Below are 9,451 nucleotides of genomic sequence, written 5' to 3' on the forward strand. Positions count from 1 at the left end.
GAGCATAAGGGGATGAAAATTTTAATGAAATATTTATTGCGTTATATTAAAATATTTTAAATCTGCATCTACGAAAACCGGTATTTCACTTCTCAATTAGATATAAAGAAATATGCGTTATACAAACAAGAATACAAACGGCTTGATTAACAAAAACCTTGGACCCCAGCTGTCAGCATTGCTTTTTGGTCATTCAGCAAAAGACCATGCTTCAACGGCGTTAAGTTTAGAAAAGTTTAGAAAGTGTTGCAGTTTATAAAAGACATAAAAAAAACGATTAAAGAAAAAATGCTTTGCAGACCATGAACGGTCTAAGTAAGTAAAGAAGCGGATGATAAGCTACCTCTTTATGCAAATAAGTTGGTCAGTTTAAGTTCCGAGACATGTCATGCAGCAGGAACGGAATCCTATAGTTGCTACGATTGGCTAAAGGAAAAGTTTTGCAGAATCACGCGAAATCACTTCTGCAAGTGGCTGAGAATCTCGTAATGAATAAAAATTCTGTACTGAGAATTCCAAGGTGGGAGAGGCGAGATTCCTCCCCCCCCCCCCCCTTCCCCCTTCTCAGAATCCTATCCTTCTTTACCTACAGCAAAAAATAAATAAATAAATAAAACTAGAGAAATTTCTACTGTGAAACTATTTGCATACAAGAGAACGGCCATTAAAATTTAACTCTTCAAAGTTTTAAGCCCTGCCCCGTTCGAAAATTCAATTTCTTTGTAGTTGCATTTTTTAAAGGTGTACTTGTCTAGACTCCTGGAACGGAAAGGTTTTTTTTTTTTTTAATCCGTGCTTTACAAAAGTTTCTACAGTCCATTGTTTGAAGCAGTGTCACGGCTGCCATGAGCCGCGCGGGGTATCCGCCATGTGTCCAACGCCTTGTCACGGTTCGCGCGGCTCCCCCCGTTGGAGGTTCGAGTCCTCCCGCGGGCATGGTTGTGTGTGTGTTGTCCTTAGCATAAGTTACTGTAAGTAGTGTGCAAACATACGGACTGATGGTTCAAATGGCTCTGAGCACTTTGGGACTTAACATCTGAGGTCATCAGTTTCCTAGAACTTAGAACGACTTAAACGTAACTAAATTAAGGACATCACACACATCCATGCTCGAGGCAGGATTTGAACCTGCGACCGTAGCGGTCGCGTGGCTCCCGACTGAAGTGCCTACAACCGCTCGGCCACATCGGCCGGTCTATCATGTATTCGTCAGTGGCGCCTGTTCTTTCTAGAACAGTTACTATCTTCATATCTATGGTTAAACGTCACCCAGCCATTGACCTTCGTCTGTGCGAATGCGCACAGGCTACCGGAAATCTTACGGGAATCGTCACCTTAGTGTGAGCCAGTAATGAGTGGATGGACAAATACCTATTAAGTACATTACGTAATCGGATTGTGGGCGGTTCGGGGTGTGAGTCTCACGGGAAGCGTGCGAGGGATAAATTCCTGCAGTCGTGCTGTTCATTTGTGCCCTCGATAGCTCAGATGGATTGAGCGTCTGCCTTGTAAGCAGGAGATCCTGGGTTCGAGTCCCAGTAGCGGCACACTTTTCAGCTGTCCCCATCGAAGTATATCAACAACACCTGTCGGCAGCTGAGGGTTTCAATTAATTATCAGTTGTGTAGGTGATTCGATGAACCCTTTGCCAGGCACTTAAATGTGTTTTGCAGGGTATCCATATAGATGTAGATGATAACTCGTCCCGTGTCGCACGTGCTCAAAAGGATTTATACTGCAGAATGCATGCAAACATACTCACCGAAAATACGGACGAATATCAAGTGCAGGCTGCCGAGTGCTGCATATCCAGCTTAGACAGATCGGCTTTTCCTGCCAAGAAGAACAGGAAGTTGCTGTCTAGGAACAATCAGAGGTAGAGGAAGGGCTGATAAATACTCCTTGAATTGCAGACTAAACGTAAATAACGAAAATACATTTTTGGTAAAAATTGGTCAAAACATAATCGTTTGCCCTCGGTATTGGATTAGCTGTTTGGAATATTGAAAATCTGACTTCAGATTCGTTTTCAGCGACATTAAGAATATATGTGTAACACTCAGTTCATGCAAATCGAAGTAATAATATAACTAAATGTTTTCCCTAAACTTTGAACACTTTTTTTTTCGAGTAACGATTTTCTCAGAACGGCATGCAGCATAAATTAAAAGTGGTTCGATCTCTTAACTTCTACCTCTGACCCCTAAAAGTAAACACTTTTCTTAGGAACTTATAGCTATAATATGACATCTGATAATATTAACTAATTTTTGTGTAGGCATAAGGAGTGAAACAAACCCCCAAAAATCTAACTCAAAGTTCGAATTAGCACTGTATCGTTAAATTTAAGGTTGTTTCATTGCGGTTAGGTATACACTCCCATTAATTTTATGTATTATCGACTGATGTTATCCATTTTCAAGTTCAGAGAAATAATGTAGTATCAACTGATGTTACCCATTTTTGAATTCAGGTAACATCTGAGGTGCCACACTGCACGCACTCTGCGTACTCCAGTCTCGCAAGCCCTTGATCAAATCATAATTACGGGCGCCATTTTTTATTGAAAATCTAAAATTAAGCTCATAGTATTGTCACTCGTAATTCCCAAACAGATCGTTCGAATGTATTTTCATTGTCTCAAAAAAAATTTCAAATTTACCCTTTTTTGCTCATTTGTATGAGAACCTGGCCGTAACGCCGGAATATAGTCACTAGATTTTTTTTCAGAGACGCTGTACGTTCGCGAGAAGACTTTCGTTCTGCGCGTGTCGAAGGACATTCCTCAGATATTACTGTGTGTGTGCTACTCAGTCGTGCCATTTAAGTGTACATCTTTGCATAGTTTTCCTTTCACGATGTAAACAGTGTTCCGCTCAGTTGCTAACTGGCCAGTGAGTGGTTCCGAAGGTGTCGGATGTGCGGTGCGTTCGGTCTGCTAGGACAACAGCAGACTGGCGTGGTGCGATGGCAGAAGCAGACACTGAGGGAGCTAGCTGCTGGGACGCCAGCGAACAATTTATGCCAAGTAAGACGAAGAGGACTATTCTAAAATTACGAGCCGTCTAAAAAGTGTTTACCATTGGTAAATCTTGCTGTTGAGTCTGACAAAACTGGCAGTTGTGCCTAGAGATACATTAGAGAGAGATACAGGAAATCCCCCCACCCCCCCTCAATGAATATTTGGTTGTGATGACAGGCCGATTGGTAGTGTAGCCCGAGATCTAAGTTAGGTTGGAAGGTGGTAATTTGATTGAGAGTTGTTTACGCCAACGATTATGAATGCCGACTAAACGTTGTGCGAGCAGATTGCCCTGTAGCGTAGCCTAGTGTTTCCGTCCGCGCCACATTTAACACACTTTCTCTAACTGTGTACAAAAGTCTCACAACAGCCACGATAACTACGTTTCTGGTGGGGGGAGGGTAGAGTCCACTATGTAACTTTCACGGCAAATTTTAGTAACCGCATAAACTAACCGAAATAGAAGCGTCATTTTAACTATATTTCCTTTTGTGGGAAAATAATGGTTCTCCTCTTTTGGCAGCAACTGTAATATGTAGGCGACTTATTAGTTTTTTTTAAACTCTGAATCATAATCTCAATAGACGCAGTGCTTTTTTTACGTTACTTGATTTGTGGTCTATAGTAAACAATGCAACGAATTGGTAAATTCTTTGAAGTTTGACGTGTGTTACATAGACGACGTCTGCAATGTTCGTAAGGCCAAGTTTGCATATATTCGGTGTCTGTTTTTTTGGCCATGTACTGTATAATTAAGGGGAGGAGGATTATGTTCAAGGAGCAGTGCATTAGCAGTCTATGGAGAAATTGAGAATTTGGATCTAACGAACGGCATGCTCGGGCAGTTCGTGATATTCTGTTGACCACTGTGTAATTCGGACACAGTGATCATTGCCTCTCCCTCGTAACCAGGGGACTCGGGTGCTAATCCTGGTCTGGCACAAATTTTCAACAGTGCCCATTGACTAAAGTCTGTGCCCATTGTCAGCTAATATCATTGTTTCGGTGTTAAATAGTATTTTGTTCGCGATACGTGGTTTAGCTTTTTCATGGATAACAGCTTTGAAAAGCGTACAGGTTATATTGATATTCGCTCGTCGTTAGTCCAAGCCAACTATAACGATTTATAAACACAGTTGTAGTTCGTATTAAGCCTACATACGTAATTGTGTCCTGTGTTTCTTTACCAAGAACTACTCCGTACGTAATTCCCCTGTAGTGGTATTTTGTTATAGTATTTTGTTTAAATATTTATAGACTGCAGGCTTGGATGAAATATGAAACACATGTCCGAAGTTCCTGTTGATATTGCAGATACTGTTTCATCCGTACTAGGGGCCAAAACATTTCATCAAATACAGAAGGACACAATTTGTCTCGAGATTTAGCAATTTTTCGTAATAGAGGCCTTGCGTCGATATGTTTTTCTCTAATTCTTGTTTGGATTTAATCTTAAAACACACTAACTCTTCCACCACTTATTCGATATGTGTTTTCATCCCTTTCGTAGCCTAGAGTTCCTAAACGGTCGATAATATTAATAATTTCCTTTCTCAATTTTATTTTCTGTAAAATCTCCTGTTTATGGTTATTGCTAACATGTTTCACGTTCTCACTTTTATTATTTTTATTTTTCTAGTTTTGTGCCTTGTAGCCAAATTTTCTTTGAATCTGGTTTTCAATTCTGAAATAGTAACAGTTGAAGGTCAAGAGAAGATTGCGGTCTATTTGAGGAGAGTGGCTTGGAGATTTTTTATAACAGACGTATACAGGTCATGGGGATCCTTACCTATATACATTTACTTCGAGTGTGATGTAGCCCATTCTCTTGTCATGATCTCGGCTGTATCGTAGCACATTGTCTCGGTTAGGTTGGAGATTTCTGTTGAGAGTTGCCGAAGTCAACGAAAGTGATTACAAAGTAAAGACTGTGCTAACAGAACGATCTGTAGCGTAGTCCAACACGTTCTTTCTGTCCTTTTAAAGCCTCTTTTAATTAAAAATAACTAAAGCTGCAAGATACAATCACAAAAACTGTATTACGTAATAGAGTAATCCCAGACTATTGTTGTGTAAGTTGTGTGCGTACACTATTTTTTTTGTCAGTGAATATACACTTTTTTACTCATTTGCTGGGTTTCAGTTTTCCCCGTTTTCTGGCAAAAAACCTTTTCCTGTGAAGGGCCCATTAGCTTGTCGGTTATATTTGTGACATTCTCGACGGTCAGTAATTTCGTGATAGTCCATCCACCGGCGTCATTGTTAACATCGGATATAGATTTAAGTATTAGGAAGGCTAATATGAAGCTAATGCATGAGTAGGTCTAATAATTAATAAAAATAGGAATGCGGGGAAGCTACTACATACAGCATAGTGAACGCATTGTTGTGGCCAAGATAGCCACGAATCCCACGCCTACCAAAGTCGTAAAAGTAGTCCTCAGATGATGAAGAAATTGATGGAATGTGTGATGAGATAAAAGAAATCATTCAGATAGTGATGGGAGATAAAAATTTAATATTAATGGGTGACTGGAATTCGACAGTAGGAAATGGAAGAAAAGGAAACGTAGTAGGTGAATATGGAATGGGGGTAAAAAATTAAAGAGGAAGCCGCCTGGTAGGCTTTTGCCCAGAGCATAACTTAATCATAACTAACACTTGGTTCAAAAATCATGAAAGAAGGTTGTATACGTGGAAGAGACCTGGAGATACTGCAATATTTCATATAGATTATATAATGGTAAGACAGAGATTTAGGAACCATATTTTAAATTGTATGACATTTCCAGGGGCAAATGTGAACTCTGATCACAATATATTGATTATGAACTGTAGATTAAAACTGAAGAAACTGGAAAAAGGTGGGAATTTAAGGAGATGGGACCTGAAAGAACTGACAGAATCAGAAGTTGTACAGTGTTTCAGGAAGAGCATTAGGGAACGATCTACAGGAATGGGGGAACGTAATACAGTGTGATGGGGGATCTGAGTGGTGTACTGTCAAGGGGGAGGGGGTTCCTCAGGGATCAGTGTTGGGGCCACTATAGTTCCTTATTTATATAAATGATATGCCCTCAAGTATTACGGGTAACTCTAAAATATTTTTGTTTGCTGATGACACTAGCTTGGTAGTAAAGGATGTTGTGTGCAACATTGACTCCGTTTCAAGTAGTGCAGTACATGACCTCAGTCCATGGCTTGTAGAAAATAAACTAACGTTAAATCACAGTAAGATTCAGTTTTTACAGTTTCTAACACACAATTCAACAAAACCTGACGTTTTAATATCACAGCATAGGCATATGATTAGTGAAAATGAACGGTTCAAATTCCTAGGTGTTCAAATAAATAGTAAGGTGTTGTGGAAAGCCCACGTTCAGGATCTTGTTCAAAGACTTAATACTGCCATTTTCACTATTCGAACGGTACCGAAAGTGAGTGATACTTCGCCAAGTAAATTAGTCTACTTTGCTTATTTCCATTCACTTATGTCGTATGGTATTATGTTTTTGGGTAACTCTTCCCATTCTAGAAGGATATTTTTGGCTCAGAAACGAGAGGTTCGGGCAAAAAGTGGTGTGAGTTCACGAACCTCTTGTCGACCTTTGTTCAGGGAGTCTGGGTATTTTGACATTCGCCTCTCAATATGTATATTCCTTATTGTCGTTTCTTGTTACCAATATTAGTTTATTTCCAACAATAAGCAGCTTTCACTCGGTTAATACTCGGGAGAAATCAAACCTCCATTTGGATCGGACTTCCTTAACTCTTGTGCAAAAATGTGTGCAGTATACTGCTGCATCCATTTTCAATAAGCTGCCACTCGAATTCAAAAATCTTAGCAGTAATCCACGCGCTTTCAAATCGAAACTGGAGTGTTTCCTCATGGGTCACTCCTTCTATTCTGTCGAGGAGTTAATTGAAAAATTAAGCTGATTCTCATTGTACTGCTGATAGCGTTTGCTTAAACTTATGGACTGATTTTCTCTCAGGTTCATGAACATGTATTTTTATCTGTTATTACTTTTATGTTGTAAGTTCATGTGTCGCCCTAACCGCCGTCTGCTTCACGTCTGCTGGGCAGCGAGCTACCTTAATTTAAGTATTAACTGTATTTTTCTTACTTGTCACTTCTTCTTCCGTGTGTTTTTGCTTTTGCTGCCTCGGAGTGTAGCGGCAGTGGGGAGTCTGGTGCGTCGCATGGTGCACCCCAGGTGTTAGATGCTTCTCCCACTGTCCCTGCTGTCGAGACATCTTCGCGGGTACCGGGCGCGGCTGGCCACCCTCTCCCCAAGGGGAGTGGCGGGTTCAGTGGCGTTCGCGGCGCACGAGGCGGAGGGTCAATGTGGAGGCTGGCCGTGTGGCATCGCCCGCTCTGCCTGTGAATGGACATGTGGCTGCTCCTTCAGCAAGGTCCGAGCAGGCACACGGGGGGAGGGGTTTATTAGTTATTGGGAGCTCCAACGTTAGGCTGGTGATGGAGCCCCTTAGGGAAATAGCGGAAAGGTCAGGGAAGAAGGCCAGTGTTCACTCTGTGTGCTTGCCGGGGGGTCTCATCCGAGATGTGGAGGGGGCCCTACCGGCGGCGATAGAGAGCACTGGGTGCACCCGACAGCAAATTGTTGCTGATGTCGGCACCAATGACTCCTGCCGTCTGGGTTCAGAGGTCATCCTCAGTTCGTACAGGCGGTTGGCGGAGTTGGTGAAGGCGGAAAGCCTCGCTCGCGGGGTGGAATCAGAGCTAACTATTTGTAGTATCGTTCCCAGAACCGATCGCGGTCCTCTGGTTTGGATCCGAGTGGAAGGCTTAAACCAGAGGCTCAGACGATTCTTCGGAGAGCTGGGGTGCAAATTTCTCGACCTCCGCAATGGGGTGGAGAAATGTATGGTCCCCCTGAATAGGTCAGCCGTGCACTACACGCCGGAAGCGGCTACGAGGGTAGCGGAGTACGTGTGGAGTGCACATGGGCTTTTTATTAGGTTAGAGAATTCCCTCCCTAGGCCCGACAAGACGCCTCCTGAGACGCGGCAAGGCAGGAGTAGGCAAAATGCGACAGGGAATAACAATATTAATGTGCTAATAGTAAACTGCAGGAGCGTCTATAGAAAGGTCCCAGAACTGCTCTCATTAATAAACGGTCACAACGCCCATATAGTACTAGGGACAGAAAGTTGGCTGAAACCACATGTAAACAGTAATGAAATCCTAAACTCCGATTAGAATGTATATCGCAGAGAAAGGCTGGACAGTAAAGGGGGAGGCGTGTTTATAGCGATAAGAAGTGCAATAGTATCGAAGGAAATTGACGGAGATTCTAATTGTGAAATGATTTGGGTGAAGGTCACGGTTAAAGCAGGCTCAGACATGGTAATTGGATGTCTCTATAGGCCCCCAGGCTCAGCAGCTGTTGTGGCTCAGCACCAGAAGAATAATTTGGAAAATATTTCGAGTAGATTTCCCCACCAAGTTATAGTTCTGGGTGGAGATTTTAATTTGCTGGATATAGACTGGGAGACTCAAACGTTCATAACGGGTGGCAGGGACAAAGAATCTAGTGAAATATTTTTAAGTGCTTTATCTGAAAACTACCTTGAGCAGTTAAACAGAGAACCGACTCGTGGCGATAATATATTAGACGTTCTGGTGACAAACAGACCCGAACTATTTGAATCAGTTAATGCAGAACAGGGAATCAGCGATCATAAAGCGGTTACTGCAACGACGATTTCAGCCGTAAATAGAAATATTAAAAAAGGTAATAAGATTTTTCTGTTTAGCAAAAGTGACAAAAAGCAGATTACAGAGTACCTGACGGCTCAACACAAAAGTTTTGTCTCAAGTACAGATAGTGTTGAGGATCAGTGGACAAAGTTCAAAACCATCGTACAATATGCGTTAGATGAGTATGTGCCAAGCAAGATCGTAAGAAATGGAAAAGAGCCACCGTGGTACAACAACCGAGTTAGAAAACTGCTGCGGAAGCAAAGGGAACTTCACAGCAAACATAAACATAGCCAAAGCCTTGCAGACAAACAAAAATTACGCGAAGCGAAATGTAGTGTGAGGAGGGGTATGCGAGAGGCTTTCAGTGAATTCGAAAGTAAAGTTCTATGTACTGAATTGGCAGAAAATCGTAAGAAATTTTGGTCCTACGTCAAAGCGGTAGGTGGATCAAAACAAAATGTCCAGACACTCTGTGGCCAAAATGGTACTGAAACAGAGGATGACAGACTAAAGGCCGAAATACTAAATGTCTTCTTCCAAAGCTGTTTCACAGAGGAAGACTGCACTGTGCTTCCTTCTCTTGAAGTCGCATAGTTGACAAAATGGTAGATATCGAAATAGACGACAGAGGAATAGAGAAACAATTAAAACCGCTCAAAAGAGGAAAGGCCGCTGGTCCTGATGGGATACCAGTTCGGTTT

At 41.9% G+C, this 9,451-nt stretch overlaps 1 non-coding gene across 1 annotated transcript; it reads left to right on the plus strand.

Annotated features, from left to right (window-relative positions):
• Positions 1 to 1,472: 1,472 nt before the first annotated feature.
• Trnat-ugu (transfer RNA threonine (anticodon UGU)) lies at positions 1,473 to 1,547 on the plus strand. Its single transcript has one exon. It is a non-coding gene; the product is annotated as a tRNA-Thr (tRNA).
• Positions 1,548 to 9,451: the final 7,904 nt, after the last annotated feature.

This window comes from Schistocerca gregaria, unplaced genomic scaffold (genome assembly GCF_023897955.1).
Source record: "Schistocerca gregaria isolate iqSchGreg1 unplaced genomic scaffold, iqSchGreg1.2 ptg000448l, whole genome shotgun sequence".
Taxonomy (NCBI): Eukaryota; Metazoa; Arthropoda; class Insecta; order Orthoptera; family Acrididae; genus Schistocerca; species Schistocerca gregaria.